Source organism: Danio rerio, chromosome 23, assembly GCF_052040795.2.
Source record: "Danio rerio strain M-AB ecotype USA chromosome 23, GRCz13ab, whole genome shotgun sequence".
In the NCBI taxonomy this organism is placed as follows: Eukaryota; Metazoa; Chordata; class Actinopteri; order Cypriniformes; family Danionidae; genus Danio; species Danio rerio.
Genome location: NC_141043.1, coordinates 36,317,645 through 36,337,500, shown reverse-complemented (window position 1 = coordinate 36,337,500; position 19,856 = coordinate 36,317,645). Strand labels below are relative to the sequence as shown.

General features: G+C 35.6%; 1 protein-coding gene across 20 annotated transcripts in view; it reads left to right on the top strand.

Annotated features, from left to right (window-relative positions):
- plxna2 (plexin A2) overlaps nt 1-19,856 on the top strand; it is a 775,091-nt gene that overhangs the window by 71,083 nt on the left and 684,152 nt on the right. For 4 of the 20 annotated variants that reach the window (XM_087307479.1, XM_087307489.1, XM_087307485.1 and 1 more), the window contains exon 4: nt 17,922-17,967. The exons of 13 other annotated variants lie outside the window; for them this stretch is intronic. The gene's annotated coding sequence lies outside the window, so the exon portion shown is untranslated. Of the gene's footprint in view, nt 1-17,921; nt 18,009-18,859; nt 18,983-19,856 lie in introns of all 20 variants that reach the window. 3 more of the 20 variants (XM_087307487.1, XM_087307482.1, XM_087307490.1) reach the window with 2 other exon arrangements.

The window sequence follows — 19,856 nt, the reverse complement described above, 5'->3', positions numbered from 1 at the left end:
GTGGTTTCTATGCTTGTGTACATACAAAACTACGCTTTTCATACATTCTCACTTTCTTTCATTGAGCAACGCATTGAACGCATATATATATTTTCCATCCCGCCTCATGTGTTTTTGTGAGAAGGCCCTGAGCATCTCATGTGCGCGGTACCCTTCATTAGACATGAGAAACCAGTGCTTTTCCACCCCTCTTCCTGACATGCTGTAATTAAAAGCTGGGTAATAACAGTGGAGGGCTGGCATCCCAGCGGGCCATCATCAAAATGCTCTTTTCTCTCAGCCTCACTTTTTGGCCCAATCAACACATTAGTACCAACTCACTGATTCCCCGGCTCACTGCGGGCGCTTCAGACCATCAGCAAACTCTGAAATCTCCACTTGTGCTGCTTAGGCTATGTTTACACTTGTGCGTTTTTCATTTAATATGCATAATTCTTTCTACGGTTATGTCTGGCATCTATATTACTTCAAAGTTTTTGACCCTCAAAAATGGAGAACTTCGAATACTTTGGCACTTTTGCATATTAGTGTAGATCAGGGGTGTCCAAACTCTGTCCTGGAGGGTTGTCCTGCACAGTTTAGCTCCACATTTTTTATATAATATAATAATAATATATAATATTAGCTGGTTCAGGTATGTTTAATTGGGGTTGGAACTAAAATATGCAGGATTCTGGCCCTCCAGAACAGAGTTTGGACAACCCTGGTGTAGATGAACCACAAATGCTCAGTTTTGCACCTTTATTGGCTCTAGATCATTGCATATTCTTCCTTGATAAGTCAAAGCCTGTCACATGACCTTTACGCTTTGTTGTTTCAAATGTCCTGTATGTTTTCTTTAAAATCAGTTGTGCCAATTTAGGGTGACACAGTGGCTCAGTGATTAGCACTGTCGTCTCTGAGCAACAAGGTCGCTGGTTCAAACCCAGGCTGGGTCAGTTGGTGTTTCTTTGTGGAGTTTGCATGTTCTCCCTGTGTTTGTGTGGGTTTCCTCTGGATGCACTGGTTTCCCCCACAGTCCAAAGACATGCGATATTGGTGAATTGAATAGCCTAAATTGGCTGTATTGTATGTGTGTGGATGAGTGTGTATGGATGTTTCCCAGTACTGGGTTGCAGCTGGAAGGACATCCGCTGTGTAAAACGTATGCTGGATAAGTTGGCGGTTTATTCCGCTGTGGCGAACTCTGATGAAAAAAGGGACTAAGCCGAAGGAAAATGAATGAATGAATGTATTAATTAAAGGATTTGCTGCTAAATTAAACTTGAATTTAAACTTTGTATTTTTGTTAATGCAAAAATGTCAAAGTTTTTGAAGTTTTCCACTTTCCGAAGGTCAAAAACTTTGGAGTAGTGTGGATTCAGGCATAACTGTCGCAAGAATTGTGCATATCTCAATGCAGTTTTTAGCTAAACACACACTTTGAAAAAGGCTTGAGGTCTTAATTTGTTTTTAGTTGAATCAAATGAACTTTTCTAGTCATCTCCACTTTTATCAAGCAAACGACTAAAAACATTAAGCTAATTTTTGCAGAAAACCGATTGCAACATCGTTTGAGGAGACCGATTGCAACAAAATATTTAAGTTCAAAAACTAACCCAATGAGTACTGTGAACTTTTCTCTTTCCATTTAAGTAAATGAAGCAATTTAAGCACAGTAAAACCCAATAAATGAAGAGAACATAAACCGACTGAGTACTGTAAAACCCAATCAGTTAAGGCAATTCAAATCGTTTGAGGAAACCGATTGCTACAAAACATTTGAGTTAAACTAATCTATATGAGTACTGTGAACTTAATCCATTTAAGTTGAAGTAATGAGGTATTTAATTAACTTATTACCTTCAACACTGAGTTCAAAACTCTTTTAAAATTAGTAGAATTAACTTTCATTCAATTTTGAGTTAACTACACTCATTTCATTTGATAAAGTTGACTTTTGGGTTTTACAGTGTATTGAAACCTGATTGAATTATTAAAATAAGTGAAAGTGACATAAAAACATTTGTAGTCGTAACATTTTATTATATAATCTTTTTACAGTGCAGTTGAAGGCAACATTATTAGCCCTCTTGTTAAATTTTATTAATTGTTTGGCAAATATTTTTGAAGTGCTGTTTAACGGAGAGATTATCTTTCTACACATTTTTAAACATAATAGTTTTATTCAATAATGGTACATACATAAGGAAGAGCTGGGATGAAAGTTACATAGTACGAATGTAACAAATCGATTTTCTCAGCCCTGACATTTGATTTCCAGGCTATAACAGCACATTTAGCATACAGCCCTTGATGGAGCTACCAAATGTCAGCTGATTTCGGGTTCGTTGTCCTGCAGTTAGCTCCCAATTTCCGTTTTTAAGTGCAGAAAGTCAATGAATGTAGCGGTTCTTTTTTTGCTTATTACAAATTGTGTTTCTCTTTTAATGTGTCACACTAATGATCTACAGGTTATTTAGTGCAATAACACACAAGTTTGAATTTTTCAGTTTAAAAGTAAATTATGTCCCGAAATATTCAGAAATTATAGAAGATTTTAACATTTTGCATCGTTGGACTGCTTTTAAAACATTTGATGGAACTGAAATTTGAAATTAAAATGCCGTTTATTATTATTTTTTTGTAAAAATAAAGGACAAAATATGTTTGCAGTGAACTATTTATTCAGTACATTTAAAATAAACAAGATTAAGCCAGTAAATCTAGCAAATATTGTTGTTACTTTTGACCCACCTGTGTTACTTTTGTCCCTGCCTATGGCATCAAAAGTAATTAGCTATGTTTCCATCCACCTATGTTTATGCACAGTTTGGATATGATAAAGATGTGCATAAATTTTGAAAATGCGCATAAAAAATTTGAGCATAACTGAGTAGGTTAAACTTTTTATTCTATAAGAAAAGATGCACATAACCTGCGATGGAAACAGTTTTACCGAACAAATTCCAGTATGTGCATTAAAAGAGATCATGTGTTTTTGTTATAAGAGATCATTTGATGTTTAAAATATGTGAGAATGGACAAACCGGCAGGCTGAACACACTGTAAAACATCTGAAATGTTGCTTTGGTCATTCTACAATGCCTTAACCATTTCAGTATTAGTGTTATTATATTACCAATAACCTCCAGAATCAAGAGCGTCTGTGCTCCACGTCTCACATGTTCAAACGCCACCATGTGTTCATTGCGTGTTGGCATCGTCTTCTATAAATAAGGAAAAGATTCGCACAGCTTCTTTTACCGTGGCAAATTTCGCTTTTACTGTTAATATTTGGTGGCATTTAATCAAGAAGCGGTGATTTTGTTCTCAGTGACTCGTATGATGGAAACGTTGCTTTCTCACACATCTTTTATGCAGTTTTGCAGTTTTGGCATAGAGTTAATTCACATTTTTGGATGAAAACATAGCTATTGTAAATAACTTTTGTTTATAAAAAAGTTATAATGGAGTTGTCTTATATTGACACAAAATAACACCTGATTTTGCTAGAGCACTCTTTTGAGTTAGTAACCACAGCAAAGATATATTTTCTTAAGCATTTTCTTTTAAAATGTTTTTATGAAAAATGTTATTTTCGTCCTCCCTCTCGCCTACTATAATGAAATTGTTACTTATATTTTTATCTTGTTCTGTTCTGAATGTTCTGAAAACTTGAAAATAATTTTTAGACCAATTGAACCCTTTTTTTTTTTTTTTTTAAGTATTTGTTTACCATGAATGATTGTTTTTCATATATGCTACGATTATTTACTAATTTTATAGATACTTTTTAGGTTCTGACATGCATTATTGTTTATGCGGTGGATCATTTCAGAAATGCATTTAAAAAGCCAGCATGGAGGATCGTTCTCATCATTACACACCATGTTAAAACAGAAACACACTAGTGTAAACATATCTTAGTCAGTCTTGAGCAGAAGCAAACCATCCTTCAAAAACACAGCTTGAAAGGTCAAGCTAGTTGGGTTTCGCTTTGAGTAATTCTACATGATTAGCCATCTGGTGTTGAGAAGCGCATATATTTTTGGGAGTCGGAGCGTGTTTAAGGGTTGACGGCCAGACATCCCCATTCAAGGTAAAAAGGCTTGCCAAAAGCACTCCACCCACTTTTTAGAGCTGCTTTCCTTGAACTTGTGCATGCCTGTACGGTGAGCTAAATTCCTGGTGTTCCTTAAAACTCTTTGGAAGCCTCGTCACCGTCGCGATGGTAACTTAAACCTTGCCAAGGAAAGAACAGCTGGAGGGCCTGATTAGAACAGAGTGCAGCCCTCTGTGGACGAGACGGTGCACGCTTCACACCGGTTGCAGGTTGAAGCACCGTCCTCAGAAATGCAGCTCTGCTCAGAGCCACAGGAATTTGCGGGCCTCGCTCAAGTGAGGAAGAGAGAATATTTTAACGGCATCTTCACGTCCTAGGGTGTATTGCATAATTAAATCTAGTTTTTATTGCTTTTTCAAAGCTTGGAGCTAAAGCGTACGAGTTAAGAAGAAAAGTTCTGATTAGAAACAGTTGAGATGGACGGCCAGAACCGATCCGAGTGGTAATATAGCCCTGTGCCTTGTGGGATAGGACTAAAAGTAATTCTGCATGAACTCCGAATAGAATTCGAACACCATGAAGTCAATATTCACAGTGTAGGTTTGATCCTGAAGTCTTGTTCTTTTTGAGAATTGATGCTTTTAAAAGTATTCCAGTTGTAAGCCGAGCAACCATGGTGTTGTGTACACTGCAGAGCTGGAATATATAGTGTAATATAAAGGAAAATCAGGACATTTTTGTTTAAAATGCAGAGAAAACTATTAGTACACCCTTACTTGCGTAGCATTTTGTTATTATGGCGTGGTTATATTTTAAATACATTTTGATTTACAAATAAAACAATGTTACTGCTGTAATGACAGATGTCAAAACTAAGAACACCAACCAAGTCTCACATAGCTACTCCTTCAGATTAATGACAGAAGGTCTGCACCCAACACATTTTTATTTGCCAATGACTGGCCCAGAGGGATCTGATCAACATGAAGAGCAGGTTCCTTCGAGTTTTTCCTAAGGGTTTTCATTATGGGGTTTTCATTTATTCGCTGTCATTGGGAAACTTGTGGTGCAGGACTCTTGAATTTGGCTGTAGATTTAGGCAATAGTGGTTGTTTTGCACACACTCCACCCAAGACATCCTTTCCATATTTAATTGTTTATCAAGCTTCAAAAAGGGGATTTCAAGGCAGTTTATTTATTCAGTTATTATTGCCAGCAAATAAATAATTGAAGCAAAACCACTAGGTTGAACATCCAAACACACATCCTACTTCCTATTTCCCGCCCATATATGGTGATGCATGTCTCTAAAACTCAGCATGTGGACAATTCTATACACCTTTATAAGCACAATATTAATATGCATATAACAATCAATAATATTAATAATAATAATTAAGACATGAAAGTTGTCACAAATAAACTGACTTTAATAAACAGTTCCTATGCTGATTTTACAGCAAAAGTGAAATTAATTATTCACATGAGGATATTACATAAAAAGTCAATGTAAACACGTGAACATGGTGAATTTTCAGTGGGTGGTGTAAACAACGTGGATTTTGTGGCATGTTTGCCATGATCTCATGGAATTTGGCTCAATTGAGTCTACCTCACAAGTTCAAATAATTCAATTCAAGTAGAAAAACATCATGTGAGTAAACTAGAGCGAGATATGTGGGGCTCTACGTTTGGTGTGATTTTGGTAAAAGAACAATCAGGTTCCAGTTATGGCTGTAAAATTAATCGACAATTAATCGAATATACCACCCCCTTTCCAGTTGTACACATTTGTAGCTCTGCAAAGCTCAGTTTTACATGAAAATGACTAGAAGCATGTACTGTAATATAATGTTTGCAGCACCAGATGCGCATCATTGATGCACATTCAAATCATTCATGTTTTTAAAAGCGCGAATGAGACCGCTTGCTGTCAGCATTCGATCTCATTCGCACACTGTGGGCTCAGAGACAAGCAGAGCACGCACATCTAAAGTCATCATAATGTGAGCACTTTATTGGTCAAATTGATGTCAAAACGCGGTGTTTAGTGATTATTCATATTAACCCCTCATTTGTGTAATAAAAGTCGAGAATCAAAAGACATGTAAAAGAAAAACTATTAAAGTGACAGCGCGCAATATTCCTGCTGCCGCCTGTTTTTATAATTAATCAAACAACAAAAGGAGAAAATCCCTCACTGCTCTTGACTGAAGGACTTTTGTATCTTAAGCTTTTTTCTTACAGTGAAAATGCTTAAAGCACAGTTTGTTTCATATTTGTATTCTATTGTAGTTATTTCCCTTTCCTTACAGGGAGGAAAATAACTGTATATATGCAGTTGAAGTCAGAATTGTTAGCCCTCCTGAATTATTAGCAGCCCTTTACCCCCCAATTTCTGTTTAAAGAGATTTTTTTAACACATTTCTAAACATAATAGTTTTAATAACTCATTTCTAATAACTGATTTATTTTATCTTTGCTATGATGACAGTACAGAATATTTTACTAGATATTTTTCAAAATACAAGCATTCAGATTCAAAGTGCGATTCAAAGGCTTAATTAGGGTTTTAATAAGTCATTGTATAACAGTAGTTTCTTCTGCAGAAAATCAAAAATAGACATTTCTTAAGGGGGCTAATAATATTGACCTTAAAATAGGTTTCAAAATATTTAAACCTGCTTTTATTCTAGACAAAATAAAACAAATAAGATTTCTTCAGAAGAAAATATATTATAGGAAATAATTTGAAAAATTCCTGAATCTGTTGAACATCAAACGGGAAATAGGAAATATATATATATATATATCAAAGGAGCGCTAATTATTATTAGCGCTCCTGTGAAGTATTTTTTATATATATATATATATATATATATATATATATATATATATATATATAATACTTCACAGGAGCGCTAATAATAATTTAGACTTCAACTAATAATAGTTCTGAATAATCGTGATTACAATTATGACCAAAATAATCGTAATTATGATTTTTCCTATAATCGAGCAGCCCTTGTTCCAGTTGCATTTTCACACCTGGAGCCTAGTTTGGGATGGAACTATTAAAAGTCTTTCTCAGCCTGGTTAGATGACTATGCTGATCCATGCTGGTAGAGCGCATGTGTGCATGACATTGACCTGGCTACCAGTATTCTTCATAGCTTTCTAAATGGAAGTTTGGTATTTCTTTTTTTCTGTTAAATAACAAAGTCCAAAAAGAAAAAAAAAATGAAAATCAGATAATTGTCAATATTGCTTTTTACATTACTCTTGCATTACCAAGTGAAAGAACCCCAATGATGAAACAGTGGAAAATTAAGGCCCTGTTTACACTGCTACAGTTGTGCCTTCCGTCCACACTACCCTGGAGGTTTTGAGCCCCAAAAACGGAGCATTTTGAAAACACTGAAGAGGCCATTTTCATTTTAAAATGCTGCTGCTCCGTGTGGGTGTGGATGGGGGAAAACGGAGACATCTGAAAACGGTGGGGCTTTTTCTCAATGTCAATTAAACAAAGTTCGGACTTGTATCTTTTCCTTGTAAGTTCAGACTTTACAAGTTTATAATGAACTCCTGAAGACGTGAGGACACGTTGGGTAAATCTTCAAATGGCAGTGTACTTTTATAACGTCATTCACCCTGGGTAATCTTAACAATGAAATGAAAACATGACATAAAGCACTGTCTCCTAATTTTTCTTTATTAAGAAATAACAAACCGGAGCCTAATAACTGCCTCCTTTTACTTTCAGTGAAGAAAAAATAAAACATTAGGCTGACTGTGTGGTTTTGACAATATGTGCTTAATGTCAGGCTATGCATACAATAAAGATTATTAGAGGAAATGCATGGTGAAATACGAAATAGCTGTCTCTTTTGCTGAATATAATAGTCGGTAAGCTATATTTGTAATAATCAATAATAATTCTAAAAGTATAAAGCACAATAAGTTTATACAATACAGGAATTAAAGGCAAGCAATCAGTCAAACATGTGAAATCTCTTAGCCAGGCAGGTGTGCACAGAGCTCAAAGATTGAACAGTTAAGCAAACAGAACCCTACAACGTGATGGTGAAAAAGCGGATAAGAAGTTCTGTGGTTAACTTGACATCTTCAATGTTTTTCCTTACAATGTGAATTACATACACTCAAATTGTACATCAAAACTATTGAGTATTTTTTTGTTATTTTTATATTAGAACTTCTAGTACTAATGAAAATTGCTCCATGCATGAAAACCCCCATTATAAAAACCCACAGGTAAACTAGTGGTAAATTAATACCTGCTATTTGTCAAGCAAAACAGACAAATGAAGTAGCATGATTTCATTTCAAAACAAATCAGACCATTATGAAGTTCAGAAGTGTGTTTCGGCTGAATATGTTTGAACTACCATTCTCCGACAAGTAGCATACTGTAAGTAGGTGAAATTGAAGATTCATTCTAATTGATTTGTTTTTCATGTTTAATTTTGTAAAGCTGCTTGCTGTAAACCAGTGTACAGTGCAAAGTGCTGCATAATACATAAACATGACATGACTCTACTTGAGTGCAGAGCTGCAGGGCTTGTGAGAAGAAAAAAAAACACATCACAATTATCAGATGTTTCACCTCTATAATTTTGGTCGTATGGTTATTTTGTTGTTGAGATGAAAATGTGCAGCAAATATTTGCGTATTCATCTAAATGTCTCTTTTAATAACATGGTAGTGTTAGGATATTCAACTTTATACCACTACTCTTGAGCTTCTTTTTACCCAACACGGAAAACAGCTTCACTTTGAGTATATCAGGGCCTGTAGTCTCCCGTTTTTATTCATCATGGCTGCAGCACTCTATTGTACCTAGCTATACTTATCTGGCTGTGTTGAATTGACGGGAACTTCAAATGTAATGGAATTTATTAAGAACAAAAGCTAAGCAGCCGAAATGATTTCATAATTTCATATTTTAGTTCTCAGAACTGGTCATCAGTAGAGGCAATTTTTGAAAGTGTCAATCAGTTTCATCTATTTCTCCTTTTGTATCAGACAGAAACGGAATTGAAGTTGAGGGGGGGTGGGGGGGTGGGGGGGTGAGTTATAAAATTTTGTCAGACCTTTTAATGCATTGAACTTATTTTTTATGCCCAACACCTGTCAATGCCTCATAACACTCTCTCAGATCTTTTAATTTGCCTGGAACCCATAGAAATAATGGGACTCTGATTAGGGTGTCCAGCCTGTCTAGATTAAATAGGACCCTGTGAGCGTTGTGCAGAAAAAAAGGTCAATGGATTCTAATTTGGACTGGCAGACTGTACTGACAGACAAAACATATCTGGGTGTCTGTGGACAGTTGGTATGTCTGACTTCATTACTTAGTGCAGTGACTTTATTGGACTATTTTAGGATCATGGTTGACCAGGCAACACAGTTCATTAATTGCAAAGTTTAACTATAATAGTGTAAAAGTATAATTTGTGCGTTTGTGTTATCGTTTAAACAAGTTTTAATCGTCATATGTAGTAAACGTCAGAATTATTACCACCCCTGAATTATTAGCCCCCCCTCTATATTTTTTCACAATTTTTGTTTAATGGATTGAAGTTTTTTTTTAACAAATTTTGAAACATAATATTTTAATAACTCATCTCTAACAACTGATTTTTTCTTTGACATGACACATAAGCTTAAAGTGCTAAATAAGCTTATTCAGCTTAAAGTGACATTTAAAGGCTTAATTAGTTTAAATAGGCAAGGTAGGGTAATTAGAAAGTTATTGAATATCAATGGTTTCTTCTGTAGACTATCGAAAAAAAATATTGCTCAAGGGGGCTAATAATATTAACCTTAATATAGTAAAAAAAAAAACTTTTATTCTAGCCGAAATAAAACAAATAAGACTTTCTCCAGAAGAAAAAAATATTTTGGCAAATGCTGTAAAAAAAAAAAAAATTTGCTTACTCTCTTAAACATCGTTTGGTAAAAAAAATCGAAATGAAAAAATATTCACAAGAGGGCTAAGAAATTTGACTTTTAACTGTATCAGAAATTATAATATTTGTAGCTTCAATAAAGCTTAATTGTTTAATACAGTCAAAAAAGACTATGCACTGCTATTTTACACTTGATTACTCAGTTTTTTTGCCTAAAAACTGCTTGATTTCCCCTAATTCACAATAATCACCCCATAGTTCACACCAGATGCGGTATGTGCGCATTTGTGTGTAAATAGATGCGTGAACATTATGAGTTTACTCGCTTCTTTTGTGCGTCAAATTCGCTTCATTCGCGCATCAAATTGGTTTCACAATAGACTCGAACTCGGCTTCTGTCTGCCCTGTGACTCTTGCTTCGTTGCCAAATGGCTAACATGGATTTTATTGCGATAGTAGCTTGGGTTTATGTGCTTTAGGAAGACTGAAAAACAGCGTAGATTTGTTTGGTGCCGTGTCTGAGTGCACTAGATCCTTCAACTAGTAATCAACTCCCTCAGAAACTATACCTGGATTATGGAGGCTCTTAGGTGCTTAAGGTGCTTAGGTGCTTAAGACTGCGTCGAGCCCAGTTTGATGAATTGGTGTCGGCAAGAAGATTTTCCCTCGGGACACCAACAACAGGCACTAACGTCATAGTCACGTCCCCTACAATAGCAACCTCATTATTGGTTAACGCGGCTCTAATGTCCACTGAAGGTCAGATTTTTCAACTTGAGCGATTCAAAAGCGTAAAACGCTCAACTCGCACAGCTTCATTCGCCTGAAACGCCTAATTTGCGCAAATCGCGCCGCAGGATGTCTATTGGATGTCTTTGCATTGAGTTAACTTGGTGTGAACCAGCATAACACAGTAAAGCACTGTTTATTTAATTGACATCTTTATTTCATTTATCTATGCTTGCTATTTGTTTATTATGTTTTATGCACTTTCCTAAAATAAGCTGGGTGATTCTAATATAATAGTTTATTTTTAACAAATGATGCTGATCAGATTTCAGTTTTCATGTCACAGAAAAAACAAAGTATTTCAATATAATTCTTTCACGATGCTGTGCTGCCTTCTTCCAAACCCATACTTTTGTTTATCTTCAGAAAAACAATATCTGCAAGACATATGCTAGATTTCAGCCCATCCATCAAATGTTCACCCAAACCTCTGGCACTTCAGAACTTGCGTAAAATCAAGACATAAACTCATAAGAATCAAGTAGTTTCAAATCATTCAAGTCTTCTGACCAATTTAATATGATTTTTTTCACGTACAAACCTTGATCAGGAAGCCTGAACAGCTTATATATGCGTTTATACTGAAGCTATAAACCTGTTAATGTTATTAAGTGATAATTTTTCTTCATAACACTTAGATTGAACCACTTAAAGTTCTTTACGAATGTGAATGATAGAGCCAGAAATCTCTCAGAATTGATGAACAATATAAAACTTTCCATGAGTTCGGAATGATTACACAATTTTCGTTCCTTTTATATTCGGTGGCCTTAATGTACTTGCATCCAAAAACATAAATAAATACAGTGTACTGACTTGTTTTTAATGTATTGCAGAACACTTCTGATGCTCTTGAAATGGGATACGGGTAGGGTTATGGACAGGTTTGGTGGTATGAGTAGGGTGGGTCAAGGTGTAAGGGATGGTTAAGTGTAATGTAATTAAAGAAATTATTTACAGATGCCTTTATTACATTACATTAGGCATTAATTACATGCAGGTACATAATAAATCATAAGTACAATTTAAAACATGTATTTACACAATAAGTACATTACGGCAAAAACTTTAGGTTCACTACATATTAGTTAAGGCCGCCAAATATAAAGTGGGACAGAATATTCTTTTTTTTTTTCCAGTTAGCTAACCATTTGAAAGAAGAACATGTTTGCTCTTTGGCTTTTCACAATTAATGAACTATAAACATTTTGCAAATACCGCCCACAAGAACATGTTATGGAAGCAGCATTAGATGGTGAAAATCTTTGTAAAAACCACATATCCGACCTATTATTTTTTTACCCACGATCCTGAAGAAGTGAAAAATGACGCGTCAGTCACACGGCTGAGATTTTGCAGGGCCGAAGTGTGATAAAACACCTCACTGCATGAATGCTAAAAAGACCACCAGACAACAACACACACACACACACACACACACACACACACACACACACACACACACACACACACACACACACACACACACACACAAAATAAAATGTCACACTCATCCACGGTGGCCATAATGTGTGAACACTGCGGACAGCCGAGATGATACTAAAATAAAACTAGCGCTAATATAAAAGAAGAAAAAAGAAACACAAAGAAAGGTGTGAAGAAAAATCTAGAGGCAATTTCCTGTGAAGGCCAGCTAAAAGACACAGCTAAAGTTTATGAAAGAATTACTATTTTTAATGTGACCACAATACTTGGGTTGACTTCTCAAGCATTCCTATTCCAGGTGTGTAAAACCCCTCTTTTATGACCACTTTTTAGTCTTATTATTGGTTCCAGGCTGCAATTGGAGCGAGCTCTGGATTATATAGTGTGCTTTAACTGGAACCCCAGTGGACCTAGAAGAAGTGACTTCTGCGATATCTGTGTTATGGGATTATCTGTCTAATCCTGTCAGAGCTTCAACCAAGTTTACTTGAACAGTAATTTAAGAAGAGATGAGCCCAGATCAGCCCTCAAAGTCTATTTTCTTCTCTTTTCATGCTTTTCCCCTCCATCCTGTTCCCATTTTCCTCTACATCACTCAGGACTGAAAGAACCTATTTTTTTCCCTCCCAAAGCGGAGTGCGCGCTTTACAAGTTCACTATGATGGGTTGTTTTTGAGAGATCAGAAAAATACATGTTACATGTGTCATGCATCTGAGGGGATCGTTGAAATTGTACGCTTGTTCATTTACATTTAACGGCCCACAGCTGGGATACAGGACTCAAGCTGTGTGTCACAGAAGAGTCAGTGAACAAAAGACGTATTATCATATGGTCTTAATGAACGCTTGTTTGAATTGTTGTACGGATGTTTGATGTGATGTGAGCCTGCTTGAAGCATGCTAAGTGTTCATTTTTACAGAGTTTTTTTTTAGCCTTGTAGTTAAAGGTGTTGTTTAATTTTTTCAATTTTGACAAGTTTTATTTGCCAAAACAATATTTAATTTAAGCCAGCTTCAAGCTGCGGTCACACTAGAGTTTCTGTGTGCGAAATCCTGTAGTATGGTGCTGCGAAAAGGGGCGGGATTAAACGAGATGATTTGACATTTAAAAAAGCAAGTGATTTGTCCATATTTTAAATTTCTGTGCAGAGAGGTCATGCTTTGATTTTCGATTGGTCTCACGCAGTCAAGTGATACAATTTTGCAGGTCAGGGTTCACCAAGCTTGAATTTTCTAATGCAGAAAATTGTGAAACCTGCCGCACGACCTTGGGTTTCAGCTCTGACGCATTTGCGTGTGTATGACTAGAAGTCTATGGGGAGATAAGTCCAGTGTGACCGCAGCTTACGCAGTTTTTATTAAACACTTAGCTAACATTACGACACTCATGACAATAACAATAATAATTCAAAATGAATAAAAAAAAACATCAAATCAAATAAATTAAAATAATAACAATAATGATAATAAATAAATAAGTAGTACGCACAAAACACAAGCAAAGAGTTTGTTAAAAAAACAAACCAAAAAAATACAAATATACTTGTACGTTTGAATTTTATAGTACAAAATTAAAGAAAAAAGATAGAGGAAACTAGGGCTGCATGATTAATCGAAAAAATATCTGAATTCAGCTTTTTTCATGATTCAGTCAATTATATTTTCAAGTTCAGGAGAGAAGCAAGGTAGTCGCACAAATCTTCACACGAACATTGACACCTTCAAATGGCGTTAAAAGTGTCACATATTGTATTTATAAGGTATAATTCACCCAAAAATGTCATTTCCGTCTTCATGTAATAATGTATTTAGGGCCACGAAATGACACGTGAGCTGACTGCCTGTGTTTACTTCCGAGAACCAGTGTTGCCATATGTAGCTGACTGTTTCCAACCTAAAACCCGCTGAAAACGAAAAAGCACCGCGCAACAATCTGTAGTCTTGTTGGGAGATCACAACTTTTGAAAACGTTTGTATGTGGAGAACGGGGGCTATGGCAACTCTTTGTGGGATCATAACAGTTTTATAAGTGAAGACCAGGGCTGGCGGCCACGCCGTTACAAAACCGCCCAATTTTACACTACCCGACACAGCCCTAGAGAAACCCACACGAACACAGGGAGAACATGCAAACTCCACACAGAAATGCCAACTGACATGCCGGGAGTCAAACCAGCGACCGTCTCGCCATTGAGCCACTGTGTCGCCTCTTGATCATCCCAGTCGATCTAAATTTATGAAATTTATCGCAGTAAAACAAAATATTGCAATGTCAAGTTTTTCCAATATCGTTCAGCCCTAATATAATGCCAAATTATAATGAAGCACATTTTCATCAGATCTTAGTTATTGTTAACAAAATGAAAGTGTCATTCTCAGTAGCACCTTTTTTCATCATGACTCCAGTAATTTAATAAAAGTATTAGGTAGATTTGGTAGAGGAGTGAAGTGATTTAGCATTGCGCCGTACAATGGAGAATAAAACTCTGAAGGTCAGTCGAGCCAAATTGATGGTTTTTAATCTTTTCCAGTCTATTTCTGAATTGTCCCTTATCTGCATGAAACATTAGCTGCAGAGTGAGGCTGTGAAAATATGATCCTCCAGCCCCTGGCTTTACATATTTATTTCATGCCATAGGTTGGATAAAGCTGGCTGAAAAAAAATAAATTATGAATCTACCTCTGATTTTTTTCTCTTTCTTTCTTTGGTGGCAAACTCGACACTTTATCTGAGAGGGGAGTTATAAAGCCAGCAGACGTACAGTCTCTCACGCTAGATTTATCACCATGGAAAGAGATATATTGAGAGATGCATATTTTCTATTTCAGAGGCAGATAAGAAGAGCTTGCTTCCTGTGTTTGACGTGATGGAAAGCTGACAGCCGTGCCTTGTCTAAAATTATCTGCTCCTCTGTGTTACTGGCACTTGAAAACGACATTCTTAGATCCCTAGTACTGTATTCAGACCTGTAACTCTCTTGTGAGGCGTTACATAAGTGACATAGACAACTGTGTCCACTAGGGTTGGGCGATGTTGACCAATTTGGCATAGCACAATGTCTAATGTGAAACATCTCGATGGGCGATGCCATCGTCGTCGTAGATGGGGGGTGGTTGTTAAATATTTATTAATTCATAATTAATTAATTGTAGCCTACTGTACTGAAAATAACACTGACAGATTTACGCACAGTTATTAATAATGACACATCCTATTAGGGATGATGTGCTGAATGTTAATCCACCATTTACTCTTTTCCAAGAGTGGATAAAAGAATTCCAGTGTTTCAATTCTGCTATGAAAATGACTAAAGCCATTCACTGTAAAGTGTGTGAAACGGGGTTTGCCGGTAACAGTGTTTGCCACTAAATCTACACATTTTAAGCATGAGAGGTGCTGTATAATCCTTGATTTAATACTCACGATGCTGTCAGCCGTGCAAATGTCAGCTATATGCGATGGATCGTGATGCCGGCACAGCATTGTGAAGTTTGTTGGCCAACGGCAATGGACGATGGCACCGTCTATCGACACAACCCTAGTGTCCACTATCTGCTTCTGTTGTGAATCATTTCTTTGGATGGGTTTAAGGCTGTGCAATATAACAATCAATGTTGGTGAAAGTTACTTTTGAAAGTAATGCATTACAATATCGAGTTACTCCTCAAAAAGTAACTTTTAAGTACCTAAAGTAAATTGTTACTTTTGAGTTACTTTTGCATGACTTTTTCTTACCTGAGGGTTGATTCCTTTTTATCGATGTGTTCAGATTAACGAGAATACTTGTCTAACATTATCTACTCCTCGACATATTTTGGGATCCCTAGCATTATAATGGCTTGTGAGCCATTAGGCATCGTTTGGGGTTATTTTGGTATCAGTGCTAAATCAATATTTTTAAAATGGTACAGGTGCCAAAACGTTGTCTGAACCAAAACTTTTGAGCCACAAAATAAATAAAATATTTTAATCATTATAAATGAACAATATAATTATATATTTATAACAAGTTTAAAGTATGCATTAATTCAAGTTTTATATATTTAAATTGCATTATTATTCATTTTGATCATTTTCTGATTTTCTACGCTAGTGCATACTGGTTACAAATGTACCAGTGCCATAATGGCACCGGGTTTCGGTACCCAACCCTAGTGTCCACTGATTGCATCTGTTGTGATTGATTTCTTTGGATAGATTTAGGGCTGTGCAATATGACAATTGGGGAAAGTTACTTTTAAAAGTAATGCATTACAGTATCAAGTTAATACTCGAAGTAAGTAGTTGCTTAGTTACTTTTTATGGTAAGTAATGTGTTTCGTTACTTTTATGTTACTTTTGCGATACATTTTCTCACCTGGTTGAGGTTGATCTCTTTTCCTTTTCTTTGATGCGTTCACAATAATGACAATACTTCCATTGCAGAAATGGTATGTTCGTTCCTGTCTGCTCCTTTGGGAAGAAAATTCTATCAGTCAGTGCGTGATTTAACGATCACGTTAATTTTAATTTAGCGATTTTTTTTTTAAAAAACTATTATTAAATAATAAAAAAAACCTTGCATTACATTTAAAAAAAATTAACTCAATAATATTATTACTTATTTTTTCAAAGTTTTTACTTTGCTCGCTACTTAGAAAACTAGTATTATTATGTAACTCTTGTCTGATGACAATATATAAGTTTGTATAAATAAAAATGCAGCAATATATATCGTATGGACAAAATTAAAAGCCTATCGATTCATATTATGCTCTATCGTTTATATTGTGGCTTCATGAAATGCATTGTTTATTGATAATACTTTTTCATAATTTATGAGCGCAATATTACATGCCATCATGAGGATACTAACAAAAACATTAATAGCAGCATCGTAAGAAACTTTCAATCTTGAAATTACAATGTTTACATTACACATTTTATTTAGTGATTTAAAAAAAAAAAATTTTTTTGCTTTACGTTGAACCTGTAATCACTGTCAAAAATATCTGTAAATTAGCAGTTCTTCATATTTTGTTATTCATTTTTTTATTTTCTATTTCTTCTCTTTTATTTATGCTTTTGACTTGCATTATGGGAGATTGATCTTTCTGCCAAAAACCTATAACCTTGTAAAGTTCGAAAAAGTGGCTTTTATTGACATTTTTAATAGTTACCCTTTGATGCACAAGCTATAAAATAGATATAGAAAAAATAAGCTTAGACTGATCACTGATCACCCATGTAGTACATCAAAGGGTTAAAATTATATTTTGTCAGAGTTGGTGTTGTATATTACGGCACAAAAAACCTTGTAATAAACTGCCAGCACATTTTCTTTTTTTTTCAACATTATTTCACTATATTCTATTTCTTATACATTATATTATTTTAAGCTACTAAAATGTCAATAAAAGTCACTTTGTTAAACCATGAAGTTTAACCCTCAGGTGTCTGAGGGTGTTTTGGGGCCCTGGAGAAGTTTTGACATGCTCTGACATTTGTGCTGTGTGCATTTTACTGACTCGTTTCTGAAAGCAGTTCGCAGAGAGACAATAGAAAGAATGCCTACACTGTTTATTATCCTTATTTTGCAAAAGCACACATGCTTGTTGTCATTGTGAGTGTACACAAAAAAATAGACACCTAACAGATTCGATTGATGTATTGCCCTTATCTGTACGATCAAAATTGAAAGAGTAATTTAAGTTATTTTCTGTGTTTTTAGGAGGAGATGCATTAAAACGCATATACACGGTCTTTGACACCTGGAGGTTAGTTTCCAACATCAAAAGTCGACACAGCAGAGATCAAGGTCTTATAATGCAAATCCCAACCGTAAATAAATGGAAAACACTTGTGATTTACAAAATACTGAAACCATTAAATAATTAATTAACGGTTATTTATACAATATATGGTCACATATGAACGAGTACATTTTGTGTATACTTTACACTGTAAACAAGAAATAGGCCCTTACATGTGGTCAATATATAAACTTTGAATTGATTGACCTTACAGAAATGGTGATGTATCGTGATATATCGTTATTAGGAAAACTTATATCGTAATATATGAGATTTTTTCTCATAACGCCCAGCCCTAGATGGGTTGAATGTTCTGCTTTAATGATACATTTAATTTCTTTGGACCCAAAACAAGCAACGGCAGCAGCATTGACAGGGATGTCATTTTCCCTCTGCTTTAATAGCCGTCAGTACTTCTCAAAACATCCGCACGATAAATAAGTTTTGAGGAGTGGAGATGTTCATTGGCAGTGAGAGAGCGACTGTGACAGGCTCATTGCCGACAGTGATTTAAATGGCTAATGCAATCTACCTCTAAAACGAAGGCTTGTCCCCGTGCAGACAGTTCAGACGTTTCCATGACAAGAAATGACTGGGATATTACAAAAGCCCCTGAACCAGAACCAGCAGCCGCCATTTAGCCAGGCAGGGAGCCGCGCAGTGAGTGACAGATGAAAATGTTGACACACGCTTTCCGAATAGCCCTTCCAACAAATTAGTTTGGCACCTCGTAATTGACACAATAAGGGGGCTTATAGCTGGAATAAATATTTGCCAGGGTAAATATATTTGACTGATGTTGCCTGTGGTTCTTTATAGCATTTGAGCTAATACATCTTTGTGTTTTGATTTCTAGCAACTGAACGGGATTTTGAAAGTTTGATAGCTGGAATGCAATACCTGTCAAACTTTGTTTTGATGAGATGCAGCTAAATTAAAGCCACTTATCCCAATGCAGCAGATGGATTTTTTTTGCAAGGTAGTATATAATCCCATATGTGCTTGTCTCAACAGCATGAGAGTTGTCAAACAAGTATTGAGTTGTCATTTGCATAAAATCAAGCACTTAAAACTTCTGCAGCTCAACTGAAAAAGTCAGCCAGGGTGTGAAAAGTGTATAAAATAGTATCGAAACTGTTGTTTTAATACTGAACAAGCTAATATTGAAGTGATAGTTCACCTAAAAACTCACTCTAAACTTGATATTTTGATGAATGTTTAAAACCTGTATTTACTGACTTCCATAGTTTCCTATTATAATGTCAGTAGCTGTAGATGTTTCCATCCAAAAATGCGAATGAACTGCGCAAAACTGAAATATCGCATGAAAGACATGCAAATAAAGCAGCGTTTCCATCCAACGAGTCAAATCGAACAAAATCGTCCCTTTCTGATTAACTGGCGCCAAATATCAACAGTAAAAATAGAATTTGCTGCAGTAGGAGAAGCGTTTCTTCATTTAATAAATGACTTGTGCCTGTGTCGCAGTAAATGCACGGTGGTGTTTGAAGGTGTCAGACGTGAAGCACAGACGCTCATGATTCTGGAGGTCATTAATAATATAATACCACTAATACTTAAACTGTAAGGCTATTTGGAATGACCAAAACAACATTTCAGATGTTTTACAGTGTGCTCAGCCTGCTGATTTGTCCAATCACACACATTTTCATCATCACATGATCTCTTGTCACAAAATCACATGACCTTTTTTAATGCGCATACTGAAATTTGTGCGGTAAAAGTGTTTCCATCGTAGTTTATGTGCATCTTTACATTATGGAGTAAAAAGTGTATCCTACTCAGTTATGCGCATATGTTTTTTATGCGCAATTTTAAAATGTATGCGCATC